At 43.1% G+C, this 26,409-nt stretch overlaps 1 protein-coding gene across 1 annotated transcript in view; it reads left to right on the top strand.

Annotated features, from left to right (window-relative positions):
• Positions 1 to 1,303: 1,303 nt before the first annotated feature.
• The window catches only part of ccdc80 (coiled-coil domain containing 80), a 92,017-nt gene continuing 66,911 nt past the window's right edge, over positions 1,304 to 26,409 (top strand). The window contains exons 1-2 of the mRNA XM_058082896.1: positions 1,304 to 1,326; positions 15,642 to 15,812. The gene's annotated coding sequence lies outside the window, so the exon portion shown is untranslated. The remainder of the gene's footprint in view (positions 1,327 to 15,641; positions 15,813 to 26,409) is intronic.

Genomic DNA, 26,409 nt, shown 5'->3' with positions numbered 1-26,409 from the left:
CATTCACACTCACATTCATACCTATGGACAATTTGGAGTCGCCAATTAACCTAGCATGTTTTTGGAATGTGGGAGGAAACCGGAGTACCCAGAGAACATGCAAACTCCACACAGAGATGCCCGAGGGTGGACTTGAAGTCAGGTCTCCTAGCTGTGAGGCCTGAGCGCTAACCACTCGCCCACTGTGCAGCTGTGCATTTAACATTATTTCATTTCATTTTCTACCGCTTTTCCTCAAGAGGTTCGTGGGGGTGCTGGAGCCTATCCCAGCTGTCTCTGGGCTAGAGGCGGGGTATACCCTGGACTGGTCGCCAGCCAATCACAGGGCACATATAGACAAACAACCATTCACACTCACATTTATACCTATGGACAATTTGGAGTCACCAATTAACCTAGCATGTTTTTGGAATGTGGGAGGAAACCGGAGTACCCGGAGAAACCCGCGCATGCACGGGGAGAACATGCAAACTCCACACACCGCCGTGCAGCCCTTAATGATCTTTTTCAATGGTTATTATTTTGGAAGTTTGTTTCACATATGTACTTCCTGTCTGATGGTGCTGACAAGCGGTATTATGGGGTTTTTCGCCAGGAGATGGTCATATTCAGGTGGTTATCGCTAGCGTTGAACGATTCATCGCCCTGCACATTTAACAATGAGGGGCGTTCATTAGATTGATTAAGATTAAACTCTCTCTTGCTTTCTGTCCTCCCTCTTTGCCACTTGCGCCAGTGAGAGGGATGGACGTGTGGGTACGCCACAGTCCGGCGCGGCGTTCACAAAAATTGCAAAGTGGACATGTGAGGCGCATGAAAATGAAAGTCGAGACCATAATGTGTTCGACATGATAGAGTGGAAAAAGTAAGAAGATGTAAGTTTTTGGCGTTTTAAGCTTAGACAAAATACATATGAAGCTCGCTAGCTTGTTAGCGTGCTCGCTAGCATAGGAGTTGCAATGTAGTGTAAAGAAAGAATAATCTGGAGTGTAAAGGTGACTATAGGTCATATTATTTTGAAGTCTACGGTGCTTTACAGGTTTACAGTATGAAAATATTCCACTTATATTAAGAAGTGGATATTAATTTATCATGGTCGGGTATGGAATCAATTGTTATAAAGGAGGTACAACCGTAGTTGGCAAAATTAAGTGGAATGTTTTATCAGAGCTTTTCTTATAGAAAATCGTAACCAAAGCAAAGTTTATTCATTTTTCTGTTTTTAATAAATGCGTTTTTTGTTTTTTTTGGGGGGAAAACCTGATGCGGCCCAGCCTCGCCCAGACCCTAGCTCCTCGCCCAGACCCTAGCTCCAGTGGCCCCCAGGTAAGAGTCTCTATAAGAGTTTCTATATTGTTTTAAGGTGATATTTTCCTGACTGTTTTTCTTCAGTGGACGAGGGGCCAAATGGCTTATTTGATCGTAAAGGTTGGACAACCAATACACTATCGTGGGGCCACAGAGACATTTTTAAACAGCTGAAAGCTCTATAATATGGAGCCATTCATTAGTCAAGACTTGCTGTCATCTCTGCGGCTTGACTCTATGTTGAATAACCTGCAGAACTAAACAAGCAAACATAGACTTTATGACTTCACTTGATCTACTATGGATCGAAGTCCAGTGTTTTGTTGACCTAACCTGAAACATATACCGCTGGCCCCTAATCTGCATGGACATTACACGTAGTCTATAGTCTTTGCAAAGACAGATCGCTGTATTGGATCTATGCGGGTACATCACATACTTAAAAGATACCTTTTGAAAAAGCGTCTTATTTCTAAAGCCATAAAACTTTTTTTTTGTGGGAAGATGGCAAGAGAAGAAGAGGTTCTGATGATGTCTCTTAGTCAGTTGTTAGGGAAGATGATGGGTAGGCGGTTTGGGCCACAGCGTACACACCATTGTTTTTTACCATGTAACAGAGTCCTGCTGCGTGTGTGTGTGTGTGTGTGTGTGTGTGTGTGCACGTGCACAGGTGTGTGTGTGTGTAGCCTCTGAGAGCAAGCACCCAGCAGTGAGTTGAGTCATGCTGGCTTGTAATCGTTTTGACATTCAATTCTAATAAAACAGCAGCAACATAGTGGTACCTGTTGGCTTTATATGCGTGCATGCATCCAAACACACATCAAAAGCCCTTACGGCCGTGTTAAAAACCTGACTCACGCCTGTTATGACTGGAGGATGCAGAGGAGTCAGAAGGGGACAAACGGCTTTGAGAAAAGGGGAAGTGCGTTCAGGGAAATATGTTGACCTTCCAAAGATGGTAGGGGAAATATCCTTTGCGAGAAAGTTGATGAGAAATGAATTAATCTTGAAAGATGCAGGGATTTTTTGCTGTATGGTGTATTTGCATGTATCGCTGTACTACACTGCCTGCACGGAGGGTGCGTGTGTGTGAGCTCATCAGCATGTTTAAGGTCACGTGTGATGTCACAGGGCTTCCCCATGACTGGTGTTTTTGCGGTTTGTTCTTGACTCACTGTGGTTTCCCCGTATCGCTAATCAGCGTGTATGTGAATGTAAGTGGCGAAGCGCTAGCAGAGGGTGTAAACACAGTAAAACATCAAAATGAATAAACAATCTTAATAATAATAAGACTTACTAAGCAAGCTGAAAGGAACAAACATCTATATAAATGAGTATCTGACGACGCTGATTACCTAGAAAGCTTTTTTTTTTTTTTTTGCCCGTCATCCACAATTCTTGTGTGAGACATTATCACACATGGCTTTCTCTTTTCTGTGTGTTCTAAAGATATAAACAGATCCAAACAGAGACAGCTCATTGTGTGTATGGTGAAGTTATTCGATTCTATTTGATGATTCGGTAATCTTTTAAAACCGACAGACTCCAGCACAGGGCAGTGTGTTGATGTGGTACTCATAGGACAGAAAGAACATCAGCTAAAAGCTCAACCAAGCCAATTTCAGAAAAACAGACAATTCAAATGACGAGCACTTGAAATGAGCAAATATCCAACACATGGAAGTTATCTGAGACCAGCATACAGTATTCATTCATTCATTCATTTTCTACCGCTTATCCTCATGACGGTCACGGACAGCTGTCTTCAGCCGAGAAGTGGGGTACACCCTGGACTGATCGCCAGCCAATCACAGGGCACATATAGACAAACAACCATTCACACTCACATTCATACCTATGGACAATTTGGAGTCGCCAATTAACCTAGCATGTTTTTGGAATGTGGGAGGAAGCCGGAGTACGCGGAGAAATCCATATTTCATGAAACAAAATACTAATGAGACAAGCCGTTTGAAAGTAAACACTTAGCACCTTCCAGTATCATTCCTCCAACATTGAATAAACAGCTTCATGTACTCAGTATTCAGTAGCATAGACATGCAAATACTGTATTCACATTTACAGTAACTATGAAAGTCTGACCGTTACTTTGATACCAAGATCATCCTCATCCTTCTAAACTTTGCAGATGCAGAGAAAAATGTTATTCATTTTGTATATACTGTCATTTCCAGTCAAAATTTAGAGAGATATTTGTAACTTATATAAGCCCCTCATTTACATAACATAACATGGCATATAGACAATCTTGAGCTATAAGGAAGCTCACAACAACCTTGTCAACCCATTGGAAATCACAGGAGGTCATTACTCAATATATAATATATATAATGTCATCTTGGCACGGCGGTCTAGTGGTTAGCACGCAGACCTCACAGCTACCAGGGTTCAATTCCACCCTCAGCCATCTCTGTGTGGAGTTTGCATGTTCATGCGTGGGTTATCTCCGGGTACTCCGGTTTCCTCCCACATTCCAAAAACATGCTAGGTTAATTGGTGACTCCAAATTGTCCATAGGTATGAATGTGAGTGTGAATGGTTGTTTGTCTATATGTGCCCTGTGATTGGCTGGCGACCAGTCCAGGGTGTACCCCGCCTCTCGCCCGAAGACAGCTGGAATAGGCTCCAGCACCCCCACGACCCTCGTGAGGAAAAAGCGGTAGAAAATGATTGAATGAATAATGTCATCTTACAAAGAGCGCTATACCATCACACAGCAACAAAATGCATTATGGGGTGAAGTTTAAATAATGTTGTTTTTTTGTTTTAAACTGTATTGATTACTTTCGTTGTATATATCTGACCTAGCTTTTTTAGTGTTAACCTCATCCCATGATGCATTTCATTGGTTATTGCTGCTGGGACGCTGCAGTGATGTCAGCCTCCCTCAGAGCCCCTCTGTCTCCCTCCAGTGGACAGAGGCAGAGTCAGTTATATGACAACCTGTGTTTTCCAATGTGTTGACAAGTTTGTTGTGAGTTCACGTATAGCTTGTGATTGTCTCCTGCCAATGAAAGTGCTACCTTTTTCGCGAGTGGCACAGTATTTAAACATTTAGCGGTAGTTCTGAAGTAAAGGAGATGCTACGTTTGGGCTAAATGTCACAGCTCATCCGTAATGTCCACCATTGAATAACTCCTGTCATGAGTTTCTGACACAACAAAATGCTTATGTGGTTTTGTGGGAAAATGTGTTTCTTTTGAATCCCTTCCAACAACAGCTGCTGACTGCCAAGCAAAGGCGACTTTAATGACCCGCAATACTTCTTTGCTCGGGGGCCACTTTTGCAATCGTTTGAAATGGCGCGCCGCTATCGGCGCACGCTAGCAGGGTATCACAGTGCAACACACGCTCTTCCACACATCAATCATGCAGGCACTCCTGTCGTGTCTACCGACAAGTTCCTACAGAGCATTCTTCCAATGTTTTTACACGATCCCAGTCGGCTCGGCCTCATTCATGCCATTCTTTTCATTCCTGCCAATGCTGCAACACATCTTTTATTTGCATCCCCGTGCAGCATTAGTGGCCTCTGCTGTCATCGCATCTTTTATTTTGTATTTACAACAGGCCCTTTCTTTATGCTGCCCTCCTCCACCCAACACTGGAATTATTATTTGTATTAAACCCGATTCAAAAGCGACAGTGCTTTTCAGCAGGTTGTCACGCCCTCGCCATTGTGCGGCCAACTTGCTGATGAATTCTACTGACAGCCGCTTCTCTCTTTTAAAACAATTCACTTTTACTTTGAAATATATATATAATTCTCTTTGAGTGGCGGAGGTGAAAGCATTATGAAGATGTGTTGGCGGAGGGAGAAAATGAGCGGAAGCGGGTGAGAGTGGCTCGGTGGTGCTCCGTGAGTGGGCTGCCGTGCATTCTTTTTGCCTTATTCACTCGCCGGAGCGTGGGCGCCTAATTCATGTTTGCATTCAGCAGGTTTACCTAAGGGAGGGGAATGTTTTATCACACGCTGTCTTTGAAATCGATGACTAATTGTACTCCCTTTTTTTTTCTGTCCTTCCCAGTCCATTTTCTCCCTGTCCCTGCACTTATATCAAACCTGCTCACTTCTTTTTGGTCCTTTGGAGGGTGTAAAAGTGGATGTGCATGTTGTTTCAGTGTGTTGCATTAATGTACATAATCTACACTACAATAGCTTAAATATAAAGATAACAGTATGTTCCCAAACTAACAGTATCAAGGGTAGGGACGTGCATTGTAACACATTTCCTTAATAGAGAAACCTATTTCAAAATTGTTAACGTTAATTACTGATTTTGTTTGAATGTTTTTGCTCAATTAAATCTTTATTCCAAGAAAAAGACAATTGAAGGAATTTTATTTGTAAATTTTGCCATTATCCACAACCTTTATGTGAGACACGAACACACATTTCTCTTTTCTGTGCTTTCTAAAGATATAAAAACAGATAAAAAGAGGCACGTAATGGGATTAAACCATTCTGCCTGTAAAGCCTTGTGAAAAAAAACTGCCTTTATTTCTATAATGTGACCTGCATATCAACCACAATACAGCAACATTGTTATTATTCATTCATTTTTATCCCCACAAGAGTCGCCTATCCTAGCTGTCTTTGGGGAGAGGTGGGGTACACTCTGGACTGGTTGCCAGCCAGCCAATCGCAGGGCACATATAGACAAACAACCATTCACACTCACATTCATACCTATGGACAATTTGGAGTCGCTAATTAACCCAGCATGTTTTCGGAATGTGGGAGGAAACCGGAGTACCCGGAGAAAACCCCAGGGCAAACTCCACACAGAGATGGCTGAGTGTGGAATCAAACTCGGGTCTCTGAGCTATGTGGCCTGCGCGCAAACCACCCGTCCACCGTGCAGCCTTACAGCTACATCGTTATTATTATTTTATTAACATTACTGGCATAGTGACACCTTGCTACGCCACACCGGTCCACTATTAGGCAGCTCGCTCACAGTGCATCAGCACCAAGCTCACAATATATCAGGCCATTACGTTCAGGCCAAACGCTGTGTTTTTATTGAGTTTGGAAAAGTTAACACTTTTTTTTTAAACACAGTTTTGCAAAATATACATAGTATGTATATAAAATCTTGCGTGTAGGCAGAATAGGTGTGTCCCATCACATGCATTATTGAGATGCCTTTTTTTTAGCCGTTTATATAACTTTAGAACACACAGAAAAGAAAAAGGACATGTGTGATCCTAAATCCTTTCACTTTCCTGATTGCTGTCCATTATTGTTATGTTTATTTAGCATTAGCAATACATGCTGTATGTCACAGAAAGACGCCTGTCAACTGATAGTTTTAGTTCCTTCTGCAGCAAGCTGCTTCTGTCCTTGGCCAGGTATTGAAAATAGGCCAACTAATGAAATTAATCACGTGGAACTGATTGATTAATCAAATTCTGCCCATCCCGAGCCACTACATACATACTTTATCGTTGATACAGATGTTTAATAGATTAAATTATGTAAAATGTTGACAATGCTGTAATGTAATTTCATTTAATCATGCCCAAGTACTTTGGAGAACACCATCTGATTGGCGAGATTGTACCCCCAAAAGGTAGCATCATGTATTATCGTTTTTTCCAAAGAGTGGGTAATGTGAAAAACGTGTGAGTCCATCCTCTATATCCCTCTCTCTCTTTTTCTCACTCTCTGAGAAATACACTAAAGCCCAGGAGAACAGTGCCTGCATGGCCTTGGGAACTGAGGAGCACAGAATACTCTTGAGGTCTGAAGAAAGAGAGGGAGAGCGATTGAGACAGTTGAAAAAAAAAAAAAAGAAAAAGGAAAAAAAAAAAAAAGAACGAAGAGAAAGGAGTGCATTCTCCCGACATGAGTCACCTCTCAGTGAAAGCTTTGTAATTTAAGCCACACATGGTGAGGAAGAAAGAAAGGCAGGGTGAGAGGGAAAGATGGAGAGAGACAGACGGAAAAGGTTAGCCATCACAAGAAAAAGAAAAAAAAAACACAGTTGCTTTTTGGTGAACATACCTGAGGTTACCCATCATTGCTCCCCTCCTGCTAATTACGCATCAAGTGGCCGACCTCGTTCCCTCGTTCGCTGACGTCGCAGCGAACGTTTGTTACAATCAACCTGGATGATGAAAAGCCTTTACTTCCACATTATAAACACACATTGCACCCTATCCTTGTGATTCATTTTAACCCCCCCACCAAAAAAAAAAGGTTCTGCTGTGGAATAGCGGATCCATCCCGGTACTAGTAAAGTTACAACAAAACATCTGAGGGTGATCTAGAACTGGTTTGAGCGTCCCTGTCCAGAACTAGCTGTGAGAAAGAGAGTATTTGTAGAGTATATTCTAAAATTCAGGTCTATTTTATGGGATTTGACTTTTGGAGGCTCAGAGATAGCAACCAGTCCAGGGTTTATCCTGCCCGAAGACAGCTGGGATAGGCTCCAGCATACCCGCGACCCTAGTGAGGATAACCGGCATAGAAAATGGATGGATAGATGGGTCAGCGATAGGCTAATAGACTAATAGTCTGAAGTAGAGCTGCAGATAACCATTGTTTTAATAACTAATTAATCAATAGATTAGTCTTTCAATTAACTTGAATTAATTAACCAATGAATAGGTCTGCTTTCATGGATAACTAAGGAAATTAAAAAATAAATACATTTGAGAGGCTGAAATCAGGATATTATAGTATATTTTAAAATGAAACTATTAATCGATTACCAAGATAGTTGTCGATTAATTGTATAATTAATTGATGATTCCTTGCAGCTCTAGTATGAAAGTCAGCCATTTGCGCTGCCATTCTGACAGCTGGCAAGCTAAAGCTAAATCAGCTCAATCTAGCAAAATCAGAATGCATCGGTCAGGCTTTTTAAACATCAGTGATCAGTGATTGGCCAGAAAATTGTGGTTGGTGCAGCCCGAGTTAGTATATGCCCTGAGGACAGCTAAAACTCAGCATGCAAGCTACGGCATATAATACTGCAGCATCCAGACCTAAGGCATAGCAACAGAGTAAGCTAACCTTTGCATTTGTCCACAAATTCTATCTGAGGGGAGACTGTGGGCAGCAAAAAAACGGAGCACACAGCAAATTGGAGACTGTGGAGTGCGTGCAGTACTGCAGCAACCAGAGCTAAGGCACAGCTACAAAGTGAGCTAATATTAGCATGTTTATTCCTCTTGATTCTAGCCGTGGTTCCGGAAATGTTGTGATGATGATGAAACTCCACTGAGTGACCATTCTGCTGCTAGAGTGCCTTTACCAAGGTTAGAATGTTAATTAAGGTAATGATGCTATAATTAACAACATATTCATTGCTGTGATTACAGTTTGAAGTGGTTTCGCCATTTGTCCTTGACTTAAACTACTTCCGAAACTAGCTATGGCTAACAAGATGACCTATATGTATCGGTTTATGGTCAGTCAATGAAAACTAAATTTGCTAATAATTTCGAGGACACTGTGGGCTACCCTGAAATCAACCATGGCTCCCACAAAATGACACATCCCATTGAATTTGTATCAACTCTGATGACAGGTCTTATTCAGTCATTGGAGTCTCCCCGGCGGCACGGCGGTCGTGTGGAGTTTGCATGTTCTCCCCGTGCATGCGTGGGTTTTCTCCGGGTACTCCGGTTTCCTCCCACATTCCAAAAACATGCTAGGTTAATTGGCGACTCCAAATTGTCCATAGGTATGAATGTGAGTGTGAATGGTTGTTTGTCTATATGTGCCCTGTGATTGGCTGGCGACCAGTCCAGGGTGTACCCCGCCTCTCGCCCGAAGACAGCTGGGATAGGCTCAAGCACCCCCCGCGACCCTCGTGAGGAAAAACGGTAGAAAATGAATGAATGAATGTAGTCTCCCCCTGCTGGTAATATAAACATCTTCCTAAAGATGAGCATATTATCTAAGTAAGACGTCTGCTGATGTCAGGACTTCAGCAAAGGTCCGACAACTTCAAAGCTGAGCATGTGGTCTGATCCATGACTTATGTGGTATAGTGACCTGCTTCATGCCTCGCTTCCTCTCAAACCGCCGGCTACTCTTTAATTCACTTCGGTTCTACGTGATGACGACGCCGTACAGACTTGGCGGACGCCTTAAAAAAAAGCAAGCAGCCGGCCCACTTGACAGCTGGTGTTTTCCGGGGGTAAAAAAAAAAGGTCAGTAGGTCCTTGTTGGGTGTTTTTCTTTTGCTCTTGAGGAACAAAAACAGAGACACATGTCGTGATTCACCACGGTGTGTCACCATGGTCCATCAGAGGAACAAACAGAGTTGTGTGTTGGCGGCGATGTGGTCCAGCATGTCAGTTTTATGAGTAGAGCGTCCCACTGCCAGGGCAGCAGAAGGAAATAAAAACAATGTACTGTATATAGCATCTTATTTCAATGCCACAATTACGGTAGGAAACTCCAGCTCCACCTGCTTGTGTACAGAGGAGTCAAGGAATTTCTTCATCTTTCTTCTGTTCATCCAATTTTTTTTTTTTTTTTTAAATCACACATTTTGTCAGTCATCTGGGAGCAAATGTTCAAACAAATGGCGGTGCAGCTGGGAGGGAAGACTTGACAGAAAAAAACCTGGTGGATTGGACTCAGGGTGCATTAACATGACAGTAATCCAGTAAAAATGAATTAATTCAATGAAAATACAGAAAATTAAATATCACATAAACTTGCAAAAACAACTTAAAAGGCTGTAATATGCCAGTAGTTGGCAGTGACGAAACACTACATGACTTAAGGATGGGTACCTTTCACATTTAAACCGATACGGTACCATACCGGTACTCAACCGTACCAATTGTCTTGTACTTGTGTGTGTCTTTATGTGATAATACATTTTACACATTTTACACAAAATGTACGTATGTATTTTTCACACTTTCAAACTCTGTGTGGAGTTTGCATGTTCTCCCCGTATGTGGGTTTTCTCCATTTTCCTCCCACATTCCAAAGAAAACATGCATGTTTATATTTATCCTAAATCTGGAGCCAGGAGAAAGACAATAGCCAGTGACATCAACAAGATTAGCATAACGATGCGGCCATCCGATATATGCGAGGGAAATTTAATGGAAATGCATTGGAACGGGACTGGAGATTTTGTCCGAAATAGGCGAAATCCATTATAAAAAATCCGATATATGCAATGAATTTTTATTGGAAATGCATTACAGAAAAATTGATTCTTTTTTATCTGTCCGTTGTGAGCGAATTTCCGATATATCCGAGTCCGATATATCCGAGGTTTACTGTACTATAATCTTTAAAGTACTATCAAATTAAACATTTTAACTGAAAGTGAGGTCACATATAAAAACAACGCACGGGTGGAATACATGTTTTGGAAACACTGATGAAAATGACTGTAGTTCCTAATAGGATCACAAGGCTAAGAAAGAATGGAACATGACTGTGTTTTTTGTCTGTGACCTATTATACGAGTGAGGGAAATCCCAAATATGGAAAGTGGTCACCTCCAGTACACGATGACGTTGGAGGAAGCAGAGTGTAGCGGGTCCAACAGGGCGGTCACCAAAATCGATGGAGCGACACGTCGGCAAGTGACTTTGATGGTTCCGGTTTAGTGAAACTGTACCAAAGTGCACACGCAGGTGATAAAAAAAAAAAAAAACGCTGCACAGTCATGCTCTCATGTATGTCCTTATCTGCAGCGCCAACATCACAAACTGCGCTGAGGGCAAGCCGACGCGTGCTGATGTAGAACACAGGAAATGAGTGTGATAAAAATGTTAAAATGTTATCTTTATTGAACAATAGCTGATACGCCAGCCTTGGTAAAAAAAAAATACTAGGGCACTGATGTTTTTTTTTTTATAGTCGGCATGGGTATTTGACTACATTTCCTTGACAAAATATTATTCAAATATTATTTAGTAAGAGATGGAAATCTATCTGTCCTTGTGCTAGAGGGGAGATTCTTAATGCTCCTCTACTTCCCATCACTGTCCTTACATTCATTCATTTTCAACCGCTTATCCTCACAAGGGTGGCGGGCGTGCTAGAGCCTATCCCAACTGTCTTCGGGCAAGAGGCGGGGTACACCCTGGGCTGGTCGCCAGCCAATCACAGGGCACATATAGACAAACAACCATTCACACTCACATTCATACCTATGGACAATTTGGAGTCACCAATTAACCTAGCATGTTTTTGGAATGTGGGAGGAAACCGGAGTACCCAGAGAAAACTCACACATACACAGGGAGAACACAAACTCTATGCAGAAAATGGGAGATGCCCAAGCGGGGAATTGAACCCGAGTCTCCTAACAGTCTCCTGCAGTCGTCTGCATTCCAACAACTTCATCCATCGTGCAGCCCTCTAATACTGCAGTTTTATATAATTGTGGTATTGTGGTATTGGAGTCGCCAATTAACCTAGCATGTTTTTGGAATGTATTTATTTTATTTTTTTATTTTACCTTTATTTACCCAGGCAAGCAATTTAAGAACAAATTCTTATTTACAAATGCAGCCTGAACAAAGAGCAAAAGCACTTTGACGGGAGAGAGGAGTGCTGATGTAAGAAATAAGAACAACGTTATATGAAATTACAAATATCAATGCAGTAAATATGTACAATACATACCATACAAAAGCATCAAACAACAATATTAAAGCAATGGGATATGGCAATAGGCCGAATCAGCAAGTGCATGAGTCAGATGGAATTACAGTAAACCTCGGATATATCGGACTCGGATATATCGGAAATTCGCTCACAACGGACAGATAAAAAAGAAGCGATTTTTTTGTAATGCATTTCCAATAAAAATTCAATGCATAAATAGGATTTTTTATAACGGATTTCGCCTATTTCGGACAAAATCTCCAGTCCCGTTCCAATGCATTTCCATTAAATTTCCCTCGCATATATCGGATGGCCGCATCGTTATGCTAATCTTGTTGATGTCACTGGCTATTGTCTTTCTCCTGGCTCCAGATTTAGGACAAATATAAAAGTGAGTGACGTCAATAATACTAGCACAGCAGTGAATGAGATCTTAACCTCACTATTGGAAATAACGTAGGCCTGACGGGCGTAACAGGGCCTTAATTAACAATTTGTTATGCTCAGAGTCCAATAAAGTTAAATTCTCATTACCTTACGTCTCTTTTCATTGCCCAGTCCAGGTACATTGGAAACATAGTCAAGGAAGTGCCTTTTTATAACGGATAAAATCCGATTTACGCATATACCGCATATAAATCCGATATATGCGTAAAATCGACATTTTCCGGTATACGCATATAACAGATTTTGCTTATATCGGACAAAACCAGTGGGAACAATTGAATCCGATATATCCGAGGTTTACTGTAGTTGCAAGTTTTGTTTAAAGACAGAGAGAGATGTGAAGGCTGGAAGTTTTAGAGAGTTTTGTAGGGTGTTCCAGTCATTAGCTGCAGCAAAGCGAAAAGCGCTGCGTCCAAAGACGGTACGAACTTTGGGGATGGAGAGTTTGATGTAATTACTGGACCTTAGATTGAAAGCAGAGTGAGAAAGAGATAGAAGGGTGTGATGCCAAGTATGGTTTTGTAGATGAGCAGGAGCCAGTGACGTAGCCGTCTGGTATGGAGTGATGTCCAGTCTACCAACTTATATAATTCACAGTGGTGAGTGGTGAAAGGGGCACTAGTAGCAAAACGGATGGCAGAATGGTGAAGAATATCCAGCTTCTTCAGAGTGGACTGAGACGCCATCCTATAGATGGTGTCACCATAATCAAAAATGGGCAAGATGGACATTTTGACGGGTGAAAGAGGACTTATTGCGATAGAGGAAGCTCAAGCGAGCTTTGACTTTTGACTGTCTTGATACGGGTGGTGAAGGAAAGGGACATGTCCAACCAGAGGCCAAGATATTTGTAACAAGTCACAAACTCCAGTTCAGACCCGTTGCCACAGAAAATTTAGGAAAATTTTGAAATGTGGGAGGAAACTGGAGTACATGCAAACTCCACACATAGATGCCCAAGGGGGGAATCGAACCTGAGTCTCCAACTGTGTGGTCACTCGCCGACCGTGCAGCCTTACTTATATTCATTCATTTATTTTCTACCGCTTATCCACACGAGGGTCGCGGGAGGTGCTGGAGCCTATGCCAGTCATCTCCGGGCGAGAGGCGGGGTACACCCTGGACTGGTCACCAGCCAATCACAGGGCACATATAGACAAACAACCATTCACACTCACATTCATACCTATGGACAATTTGGAGTCGCCAATTAACCTAGCATGTTTTCGTAATGTGGGAGGAAACCGGAGTACATGCAAACTCCACACATAGATGCCTGAGGGGGAATCGAACCTGGGTCTCCTAACTGTGTGGCCACTCGCCGACCGTGCAGCCTTACTTTAAATTCATTCATTCATTTTCTACCGCTTATCCTCATGAGGGTCACGAAAGGTGCTGGAGCCTATCCCAGTCATCTCCGGGCGAGAGGCGGGGTACACCCTGGACTGGTCGCCAGCCAATCACAGGGCACATATAGACAAACAACCATTCACACTCACATTCATACCTATAGACAATTTGGAGTCGCCAATTAACTTAGCATGTTTTTGAAATGTGGGAGGAAACCGGAGTACATGCAAACTCCACACATAGATGCCCGAGGGGGAATCGAACCTGGGTCTCCTACCTGTGTGGCCACTCGCCTACTGGGCAGCCTTACTTTATATTAATTATTGTAATTATGACGTCATGCATGGCGGTGCTTCAAACGCTGAACTTATGAGCCGTTCTTTTCCCAAAAATTGTAATCAAATTTCGAATTGTACAACACACTTGAATGTGAAATTTAGCCACATTTGTCTTCCTGGGAACTATTTTATATAAACACCATGGACACAGAATGGTGAGTTTGGTGATACCCCCCCCCATAGTAACAGAACCTGGACAATGCCTGTGTCAATAGTGAATGCCGGCATGGTAATGGTAATGGTTTTATTTCATTTGAACATGCATCAGATTGCAATTGAATGCATCACATAATCAGTTCACAGTTCCACATGTCCAAAAGGAGTAGGAAGAAGCAAAGCTTATTAAATCCTACCCCTCCATCTGGTACTTTTACAATGAGTAACTGTTACATTTGTTCACTTCCTGCTTTCCTAATATAGTTTAGGTTTTTTTGTTGTTGTTTTTTTTTATTTTTTTTCACGTACCGAAGTACGAGGTGATATGTCCATACAATGACATAATGGGTACCATAGTAAGTGTCAATATAGTGATATGTATAGCACATCATGACTGGTTCAAGACTCTTCATCCTTGTATTTAGCAAACATCAACTGCTTGTATTGTTTCTTGAATTGGCATGACAGGGGACTGTGACGTTTCATGCTGGATACTCAGAATTGTATGGAGAGAAATTGTAGGTGTCCAACACATATTTTAAACATCACATCAAATGCTAGTGCTGATGTCATTTAATTGTCAGATTCCTGGATGCCATGTCACTGTGTAAACAGTGGCAAAGAAATTCCTGACTCTTACTGTTACTGCACCAACATGGCTATTTTGTGATCTCTTTGTAAAAACAGCTACATATTAAAGCGATATTTAATATGTTCTTTGCACAGACATAATCATTGTTGCTGTCTTGTAATGATAACACATTGCACTTTCGATTTTTTCGCTGCACTGATGGCACGTTTTGATAAGGTTCGAGGTTTATCTGTAAACGGCGGTGCTCGGCGTCTAATTGCTAACATGAAAGAGCATTTACACAAGACATGTGACATTATGCTGCAGCCCACTGGACACATGTCTGTGGAATCGACTCCCAAGCTGTGACCTCCAAAGAGCATAAGGACCGAATAATAGCACGTACCACTAAAGCATGACACAGCTTCAGTGAGAGGAGATTCACATACGCATTTCTTTGCTTGTAGACTATGTCGACTAAAATGTCTGGGGTATAAATGAAAAGAAAAATGTTCAGCTCAAACTTCATCAGTCTAAAGCCATTCAAGGGAGGACCTTGAGAGCACAAGGCTTCTTTTCACAGAAGCAAGGTCTCTCGCTGCGGCGGTTTTGTGAAAAGCGGTGATGGAAAGGGAATGTTTCAGCTTTCTTTTCCTCAAACAGAAAAGTCACATACTTGTGAATAAAAGGCAACAAGGCTGCAATCATGTCTCTCTGAAAAGGCTGCCGCCCTTTGCCCTCACATATCTCTTAGGGAGGAGAGGGAAAAAAAATCATTAAAAAGTATATTTACAACCTTTGCCATCCTTTCACTTCATTGCCTCCATTCTTTTTTTTTTTTTTTTAGAATCACCGCACTGTCAAGGTCGTGTCAACACGATGCCTTGTGACAATCCACCACCTATGGATCCGTTCACCTATCTCAAGGAGAATTAGCGGCTAAGACTGCCGCATTGTTTTCCCACGCTGAACATGGAGGGGTTAAACGCGTGGCTTCAGAGTAGTTTCGATCCATCAGGTAGGTCAGGTTTCTCTAAGCACGGCTGCATACCTGTTCTGTAAGGTTTATTCTGTTGCCTATCATTCTGTGTGACTCTGGACCCATTTGCATTTTTACTCACAGGGAAAGGAATCTAGTAATCTAGTAAAGGAAATTAGTAAGAAGTCGAACACTAATTCGAAGTAATAAAGCACTAATTCCTATTTACCTGGATCAGCCTCCATGAACATGATGGACATGCGGTTACCACACTAGAACAACACTATGGGCTCTATTTTTGTGGCGTACCCCACACAGTGGGAATTTCGTCAGGTGCACCACTGTGCGCAGCCAATTCGGTAATCTAGTAGACTTAGCTGTGCCGAGATGTCGACCTGGTCTATTCACGGTGCAGGTGAAGCGAAGTGGTAAATTTGGCTGACAGGCACACATTTGGTGCACACATGGCACCAAAGTGTGTGTCAGGCACATTTCAATGCAATAAACAATCCCAGCAACCACTATTTAATGTAAGCATCTGAACCAAGTTCGATTACACCCTCAGCCATCTCTGTGTGGAGTTTGCATGTTCTCCCCATGCATGTGTGGGTTTTCTCCGGGGACTCCGGTTTCCTCCCACATTCCAAAAACATGCTAGGTTAATTGGTGACTCCAAATTGTCCATAGGTATGAATGTGAGTGTGAATGGTTGTTTGTCTATATGTGCCCTGTGATTGCCTGGCGACCAGTCCAGGGTGTACCCTGCCTTTCGCCCGAAGACAGCTGGGATAGGCTCCAGCACCCCTGCGACCCTCATGAGGAAAAAGCGGTAGAAAATGAATGAATGAATGAATGGCACCAAAGTGTGTCAGGCACATTTCAATGCAATAAACAATCCCAGCAACCACTATTTAATGTAAGCATCTGAACCAGCATGTACATTTTTGTATTCATTGTCCTGAATTCGATTCCACCCTCGGCCATCTGTGTGGAGTTTGCATGTTCTCCCCGTGCATGCATTGGTTTTCTCCGGGTACTCCGGTTTCCTCCCACATTCCAAAAACATGCTAGGTTAATTGGCGACTCCAAATTGTCCATAGGTATGAATGTGAGTGTGAATGGTTGTTTGTCTATATGTGCCCTGTGACTGGCTGGCGACCAGTCCAGGGTGTACCCTGCCTCTCGCCCGAAGACAGCTGGGATAGGCTCCAGCACCCCCGTGACCCTCATGAGGAAAAAGCGGTAGAAAATGAATGAATGAATGGCACCAAAGTGTGTCAGGCACATTTCAATGCAATAAACAATCCCAGCAACCAATATTTAATGTAAGCATCTGAACCAGCATGTACATTTTTGTATTCATTGTCCTGAGTTCGATTCCACCCTTGGCCATCTGTGTGGAGTTTGCATGTTCTCCCCGTGCATGCATTGTTTTTTTCCGGGTACTCGGGTTTCCTCCCACATTCCAAAAACATGCTAGGTTAATTGGCGACTCTAAATTGTCCATAGGTATGAATGTGAGTGTGAATGGTTGTTTGTCTATATGTGATCTGTGATTGGCTGGCCACCAGTACAGGGTGTACCTCGCCTCTCGCCCGAAGACAGCTGGGATAGGCTCCAGCATCCCCGCAACCCTTGTGAGGATAAGTGGTAGAAAATGAATGAATGATGAATGAATGTCCCATCACATCTGATGTTAGATCAAAGACGTCACACTTAATGGGAACTAAACTTGACTGCAACTGAAAGTATGATGCCAACTAATGAGTTCACATCTCTCAGCCAACCACAAACAGACAGATACAAAGGATATATTCGCCTTCTCTCTCCTCATGAATCTCAGAAGAGAGAAAAAAGAAGAGAATAATGGGCAAATTGAACAAACTCTGGTCAGGAGTTACTGTCAGTCGCTCGCAGAGAGTGTGGATACAGTACCTTCCCTGCCGGGCTAGGGCGACGCCACGACAATGGATTTGATAGACAACATGCTGTCACTGCTGGGCTTGGATGGTTAATTTTCCTGTGCCATCTTCTGCCTCCTGTACGAGTGGTGTTGGCTAAATCCCTGTGTCAGAGTTATCGGGCACTCAGCAGTGGTGGCTGGTATTGACTCAGAAGCAGCGCAGGAAGAACCTGTGCTTATTTCACCAGCGGTTCGGCAAATTGGCTTGGTGTTGCGTGTCCCCCGATGAACTTTCAAGGCTCCAGGAAACACCAGCGCTCGGACTGAGCTGCTCTTCATTACCAATTTGGTGTCGGATAGGTATGTCCTGGTGGGCTCCGGTTTGAAAGTCAGCCTGCTTCCCTCAGCAGGCACGGACAAGGTAGCCCAGGGTGGCGGCTCTTTGCCGCAAGATTAATGATTCTGTGTTTCTGTTTCTATGGTCGCAATTTCCAGTGAGACTTTGTCAATGCCTCAATAATCGTCCCTTTTATCGGTGCAGATTTGCAGACAGCATGTTGATGTACTGCTTGGTTGATGCCTTTTAGCCTTAAGGAGGCGGCACAGGCTGTTCAGAGATTGATGGACTCGGTGTAGTCTGACTTTGCTTTTGCGTTCGTCTATCTTGATGACCTATTGGTGACCAGTCCTTCAGCCGAGGAACACCTGGTCAAGATTTTGACACCTGTGACAGATTTTTTGGGCCACCGTATTTCGTCACAGTGCAGGCAGTGGCTGATTTCCCTCAACCAGCATTAGTTAAAGCGCTGCAGGAATTTTTGGGCATGGTTAATTTTTACAACAGCTTCCTTCCTCGAGCGGCCTACGTCCTGCAAAGTCTTTACGCAGCCTTGCAGAAGAAGGCTAATGATCCACTTGACTGGACTCCTGTGCAAGTGCAGGCTTTACAGCAGGCTAAGTCCACCGTCGCAGACGCTGCACTCCTCACCGCTAGCACACATGATAGCTGGGGAGGTGTTGTCCCCGAGGTCCCAGGCTGGCTCAGGTCGGCGTTGAGTGTCTTTCAGGTTTCGCCCTGTCGTCTGCCAGATGGTCAAGGCAGTCATTGTGTGCAGCTGATGAGGCCTTCCTCTCCCTAGGACTTCCTTCTGGGTGTGTCTGTGGGGGGGGGGGGGGGGTGTTGTGGTGGACAGGGACTCCGGCTTCCTCCCACTTTCCAAAAACATGCTAGGTTAATTGGCGACTCCAAATTGTCCATAGTTACATATGAATGCGAGTGTGAATGGTTGTTTGTCTATATGTGTGATTGGCTGGCAGGGTGTACCCCGCCTCTGGCCCGAAGACACCTGGGATAGGCTCCAGCACCCCCATGACCCTTGTGAGGATAAGCAGTAGAAAATGAATGAATTTTCGAATGCCAAGAAGAGCTTTTACCTACATCAGTGAGTACCTTTGAAGTCTCTGTAAGCACAGCAATATGTGTCTTTCGAAGACATATAGGTTGGATATACACTACCGCTCAAATGTTTGGGATCACTTTCACAAACATTTTTTCCCATTTCACAAACATTTTTAATTGATTTCACAAACAATTAAAATTAATCATATGATTTTCAAAGAACAATCTACATTTTTGCGCAGAGGCCTACTATCAACAACTGTCAGTCTCTGCATCAATCTCCTGGTATGGCCGCTAACCCAAGTTAATCATTTTATAAGGCTAATAGATTAGATAGATAGAAAACCCATCTAAAAATCTAAACTAAAAGTAAAATCTCTTGCCATGCTGTTAACTACTCCCTTCAGAGAGCAGCACAAACTGGGTCTAACAAGGACAGAAAAAGGAGTGGGACGCCCCGATGCACAACTGTGCAAGAAGACAAATATCTGAGAGTGTGTAGTTTAAGACAAAGACGCCTCACAGGTCATCACCTGGCAGCTGCACTAAATAGTAGCCATCAAACACCAGTGTCAGTATCAACAGTGAAGCGGCGACTTCAGGATGCTGGACTTCATGGCAGGACTGCCAAGAAAAAGCCATATCTCAGACTGGCCAAAAAAATTTCCAAGTGATCCCAAACTTTTGAGCGGTAGTGTATGTGATCTGTCTGGTCATATTGCAGTCATATCAGATTTATATGCACATACGAATGAGAACTGAATTCAAATTAAAAAAAAAACAAAATTGCGCAGATCATGTATGTATGTTCTCCCCGTGCATGCGTGGGTTTTCCCCGGGTACTCCGGTTTCCTCCCACATTCCAAAAACATGCTAGGTTAATTGGTGACTCCAAATTGTCCATAGGTATGTATGTGAGTGTGAATGGTTGTTTGTCTATATGTGCCTTGTGATTGGCTGGCGACCAGTCCAGGGTGTACACCGCCTCTCACCCGGAGACAGCTGGGATAGGCTCCAGCACCCCCGCGACCCTCGTGAGGAAAAAGCGTTAGAAAATGAATAAATGAATGAATAAACAACATTTTAGCTACAAAAATATTCAATGTATTAATTTGGAATCCTACTTTTCAGAAATTCACTATACTATATTCACTAATACACTTTCTCAAATACTTTGAGAAAGGCAAAGTATTGTAATATAATTCAGCTTTACCCATGTCTGTAACTCACTGACGAACAATTGGCAGAGCTCTAGCATTTGTTTTAAGACGTGTCGCAAAACCTGCTTTTTAACAACACTTGTATACATGGGGCATTCTTCTCCTATCTTGGGGGAGGTCACTGGTGGTATCATGTCCATAAAGAAGGTTTTTTTCCTTCATGACATCATCAAAAGCCACAACTTCAAAAGTGACCGCTTAAGCACCTCTTTTCTCAAAACGGTAGCAAAGCAAAGAGAGGGCGATGATTTTTCCCACGTTTGTGCCCACAAATTGGGTTTTATCCATCATACATATGAGATGTGTCAGAATAGTTGCAGGACTGGTGTGACAAAAAATATATATTTCAAATCCACACTACAAGTTTTCCTTCATGCACTCCTGGAAGGATTCTCCTGGGATTCAAAACAGGTCTCCTTGATGGATCTTCTATGAGCTTGGGAAAGGTGAGTGAGACGTGAATCCAGTATGACAATGTTCTTCTCAGCCAAGAACTGTGAGAAGGCCACAACTTTCACCTCTCCTAGCGCATTGGATGAAGCAAATGCAGCAGCATCTTTTTGTGGAAGTGCTGGTTGATCATGTGGCCCCGTGGCAGGGACTCTCAGTGTACGATGCGTCTCACATCAAAGGACACAATCCTGGAAGGTTTCTGACACACCTCGTACTTACACACATTGCAATGACAAGGACTCATTCAAGTCATCCAACTGTCTGTCTACCACTAATGTGTTCAACTTGGAAACGAACCAAAACAGTCTACTGCAGCTGTTATTCAGACTTCCTTTTACTGCTATTCTTCCCGCAAGGACACCGAGCATATAGACACACAATAAAGTCAACATCAACTATCTTCACTTAAGTCAACAATATGTAACACTTTACCTTAAAAAACTCCACAATCTTCTTGATGACACCAAAGCTTGTGTCCTCAGGAGTATGAATGTCTGTTGCCGTGGCAACCCTGCATCCGCTACTTTACTGGGCTGGGGACTCCAAAGTCGAACACCATCCATTCTATGACAATGTTTGACTTTCAAAACTAATTTTACCATTGGAAATAATATAAAGCCATATTATCATATAACATTTTTCAAGCATACACAAAATGTTTTTAACAAGCGTTGTAACGTCCCTAACAGCTGTATGTAAAGAGAAGTTAACCACTGTATCAATCACAGTATGAAACTAAATTAAGTAAAACTACTTTGAACCCTATAAAGATGGCATAGGGATACTATCACCATGTTGTATTTTAGAGGTATTACTGCAGGTAGTCCCGATTTTTTGACATAAAGTTGTATGATATATGAGCAGTGTAGTGCATCAACTGTGACTTACCCATCACTTCGTCCTGTGTGCCCAGTTCTGATAGGATTTTGGTAATGGGGAACTAGTTCCAATTAGTTGGTAGGGCAACCTAAGTATAGAGTAATACATTTGTATCACCATACATTCGTATACATTTGTATGCCTCCTCAGAAAAAGTCAGACCTCACAATCGCTCGGTGTTACTTTCTATCCTGTCGTATCACTGCTCTGTCACCTGTTCATTGTCGTGTATGTGTTCCACAGTGGATGAAAACTGTGAGGGATGTCATTTGTCATTCAACTTCATGTCAAAAAAATCTGAACTTTCTCTTTAACACGTCTCTTTAAAGGGGATGCTTTTCCCTCTTTTCTGACCTACAAATGTAGTTAGAATGTTGTATTCTGGTGTTAAATGATGCCAAAGTTTCAGATAATGAGGTTTGCACATTTGGAAGCAAGCCCTGAAAGACGTTTGCGATGGCTCAAAATGCTCGGTTTCAGACGGTGTGGTAAAACTGTCCCTTTGTGATGTCACAGAGAGGTGGACTTCCTTATATCGTATATATATAGTTAGGAAGTACTTTGGGTGTGTGACCAATCACAGTGGAATGGGTGGATTAAATTAAACGAGACTGTTTTGACAGGAAGCACAAATTAAAGGAAATACAAAATAAATCAAATAAAGAGGAATTAAATAAATTCCTCCCATTGCTTTTGAATGCGCAGGGCCCACTGGACTGCTCATCAGAGGCCACAAAGCGCGTCACCACGTCCCTTGCGGGACACATGTAATTGATTCCTCAAAATTAATTGTGACTTAATTTAAAATTAAGTCACAATTACATTAAACACAGCAGCAGGCTAATCCGAGCATCATGTTTGTGATCCATCTGCATTCCTGCCCTGAAGAACCTTTAATGGTGTATTCTCCGGTGACAACGTAGTTGTCATGTTGTTATACTTCCATGCCCCTAGATGACACTAATGTGTCCTGTGTTTATTTTGTGTAAATAATGGAGCAAAAGTGCTTGCATACCGGGAGGAGGTTGCTAATAGTCGTTTCACACCACAATTAGTGGCCACATTAAGTTACCAATGCTGTAGAAAACACTAAAATGCCAAAGCTACTAACCATTGAGAGACGTGTTGAAGTAACCTCTTTTCTTGAGAAACTTCGCGGGAAGCACCAAATCCAAAGAAATACAGCTGAATAGGTGCAGATTCTGGAAGATCTAAAACGTTTTCTGTGCGGGTTATTGTGTGTAGCTGCTCTATAGGAGACCACAACTCAATACAAAGGGTTGAAAAATTAGCATAATAGGTCCCCATTGGTGCTATCTAAATAAAACTTGACTTGCCAGGCAGAATAAGAGCAGTGTGAAGTGTCCGCTAAATGATTATCACATTTTTGACATATTAACCTGGAAGCTGACGCATTGCAACTGTAATGAGGTAAGCCTGTGAGCACAAAACAATTATTCCTTATTCTGCCTGAAGCTCATTGCCTGACATGGTAAAGCTCAAAATATCGAACAAATGAGCCCAAAAAGCAGAGGTGTCATGTGAGAAAGGCAAATGTAGGATTTAGGAAATGAGTCTAATACCTGTCTAAACAAGCCCTAAACGTGGCCTTTTATTTAGCACACATAACCACGCACACACACGGGCATGCACACAGACACACACCTTGTTTAATCCCTCTCATGGCGGGTGGCGGTGCAGGCGGATGCTGTTTAAACAGAGCGGGCCCTTGATGTGGGGTCTCTGGGGGCCACAGGTTGTGTGTATGTGTGTGTGTGTATGTGTGCGCGTGCGTCTCTCCCGGTTTTTCTGCCCCTGGGAACAATGGCCCTTTAGAATGCAAGGTTACTGGTGCGCTGACCCCTGGCAAATAAGAGCCATGTTCTGGCATTCCAGGCCTGATTGGCACTTTGAGCCCGCAGAGAGCTCAAAGGAGGACACAGGAAATGTGACCAGTGTAATTGGTTATATATTATCCCAGCATTCTCCCCTGTTTAAATGATGGAACATTCTTCAGTGACACTTAGGTGGATGGGACTGACATTCCACATGCTACGTGCAGTAAGGAGGGGACGGGTGAGGTGGACGCAACAAGGCGTATAAACGAAGGGAAAACAGGGGTGGGGGTGAGGAAATCAAGCTAGATTTGTTCCAATCTTGTTTTTTTTTCCAAAATATCAGGTTTGGGTATAGGTGAGTCCGCCCTGCCGTGTAAAACGATGTTGTCAGGTCATGATTGGCTCGGTTTGCCCTCTGAAGTTTGCTGTGGTGGGAAAGATTCCACGTGTGGAGAGTCTGGAGGCCAAATTGGTAACTTGACCCTTGACCTGGGGTGCCTGCCTGGAGTTCATGAAGGCATCATATGGTGACCCAGCGAATCACAGCTTACACTGGCCATCATTTGGATGTCTATCTGTACAAGGGGTCGACAAATAACTTAGTGGTGAATTATAGGGAGTGTAGTTAACCCTTAAAAGTTTACAATTTTTTCCAATTTGGACGACTGGCTTTCAATGTCCACTAGATGGTGCTGCTTTTTCCCATTACAAAGCATGCAGAAAATTATAAGGCCATTTACTAAGCTCTAAATTCATTCATTCATTCATTTTCTACCGCTTATCCTCACGAGGGTCACGGGGGTTGCTGGAGCCTATCCCAGCTGTCTTCGGGCGAGAGGCGGGGTACACCCTGGACTGGTCGCCAGCCAATCACAGGGCACATATAGACAAACAACCATTCACACTCACATTCATACCTATGGACAATTTTGGAGTCGCCAATTAACCTAGCATGTTTTTGGAATGTGGGAGGAAACCGGAGAAAACCCATGCATGCACGGGGAGAACATGCAAACTCCCCACAGAGATGGCTGAGTGTGGAATTGAACCCTGGTCTCCTAGCTGTGAGGTCTGCGCGCTAACCACTCGACCGCCGTGCTGCCTAGCTCTAAATAGGTGCTACTAAAATATTTTGAGTCTTGAAAAAAATAATGGTTTTCAGAGGGTTCAAAGTGAATTTGGTCCACTCATACCTCACTTTAGCTGACAAATGTGTGGATTTATTACACTTCCGCAGCCAAGGTATCAGCCTGCATTCCTTACAACCATACTGAGAACCAATTGGCACCCAAGGCTGATAATGTATTCACTCATCTTATCTGTGTCATCTCTTCACCCCCCCCCCCCCCCCTCCATTCACAACAAAAAGATTGACAGGGTAGTTTAGATAGAGATTAGTTCCAAGAAACCTTTACGGATGACACATATGCAAACACACATCTTGGTATGTGTCCTGGAGGGGGAAAATGCTAAGCACATAGGTAAATTAAGCAGTGGTTTTCTGTTTGCTGCACTTGTGTTTATAATAAATTAAAACTGTCTGAGCAGTTTGCTCCTTCCTAAAATTACAACATTGGTTCTCATGGTTTTTCAAATCATCCATCCATCCTTCTATGCCTCTTATCCTCACTAGGGTTGTGGGTGTTCTGGAGCCTATCCCAGCTGTCTTTGGGTACACCCTGGACTGGTCACCAGCCAATCACATGGCACACATAGACAAACAACCATTCACACTCACATTCATACCTATGGACAATTTGGAGTCACCAATTAACCTAGCATGTTTTTGGAATGTGGGAGGAAACCGGAGTACCCGAACATGCAAACTCCACACAGAGATGCGGAAAATCGAATTCAGGTCTTCCCGAAATCCTGACTGTGTGTTGCCGAATGTGTCAAACAGCGATGGATGTTTTAGGAAGCCATGGTGTTGTGGAAATTCTTCCTCAACTGTGCGATGATGTTGGTCATATTAAACCCGCTAAGTTCTGTGCTACCACGGGGGAAACGTACCAAATTTAAATGGCTGACATCACTTCTATTCCTTGCTAAACACGCTAGCACACGTTGTTCATGTGGGTTCTGCATGCTGAATGGAAGTGCTGCTTCTGGATAGAAATGCTGGTGCGGAGTCTGGACTGCTTGTATCGGAGTGCTAACATGGGTTTTACATGTAGGTCGATATAAACAGATATTTTGGCTGATATCGGAGCGATATCAATAAAGGATCAGGACCCTATAAGATACTACACATAATGAGATTTCACAGTTTAGAAATAACAAGGGTTTCTCTCTCCAATAACACCTGCTTCCAATTAACATCCCATCCTCTTTTATGAGAGCATTTACAACTTTTGCATCGCACACTTAAGCAACGCCAGCCATCTTCCTATTTTAAAAGAAGCTAACGTTCCATGTGGGGCTCGGCAACACGTGCGCGCACATTCCCGCGTCCCTCTTGGGCAAGTAGGTTCCTATCCCGGGTCGTTAGCCATGAGAACTGGAGAGCATTCCTTTGCATTCCACGCTGGGGTGAACATCAGGGTTTGAGGGGAAGAGACAGGCATGTCTGGTGTGTGGATCTCAGTGAGTCAGAGTGTCAGACCACCCCGGATCATCTGTCTTCATTCAGGACGCAGTTGGAGATCCCAAAGGCTCGGACCAGGCAGAGGCTCTTCCTTTTTCTTTTTCATTTTAAAATCTCGCCGCAGTACACTCGCAAACATAGACACGGGGATTACACAGGCATTTATAACAAGCTCTTTGTGCAGGTCAAAGTTGACAGTAGGCCCCTTAGGAAAAAAAAAAGGTGGGGGGGTGGCGGCTGAAGAGGCAACTGAGAGGAGAGCCGGGGCAATGTAGGGGTGCACAGAGTGAAGAGATAAATCTTAAAGAGAAACCGACTGACAACTCGGAGGCCTCGTGACTGCCATTCACTATTTAC

Source organism: Doryrhamphus excisus, chromosome 9, assembly GCF_030265055.1.
Source record: "Doryrhamphus excisus isolate RoL2022-K1 chromosome 9, RoL_Dexc_1.0, whole genome shotgun sequence".
Lineage (NCBI taxonomy): Eukaryota > Metazoa > Chordata > Actinopteri > Syngnathiformes > Syngnathidae > Doryrhamphus > Doryrhamphus excisus.
The sequence above is the reverse complement of the archived record's forward strand: the minus strand, read 5'-3'. Positions and strand labels throughout refer to the sequence as shown.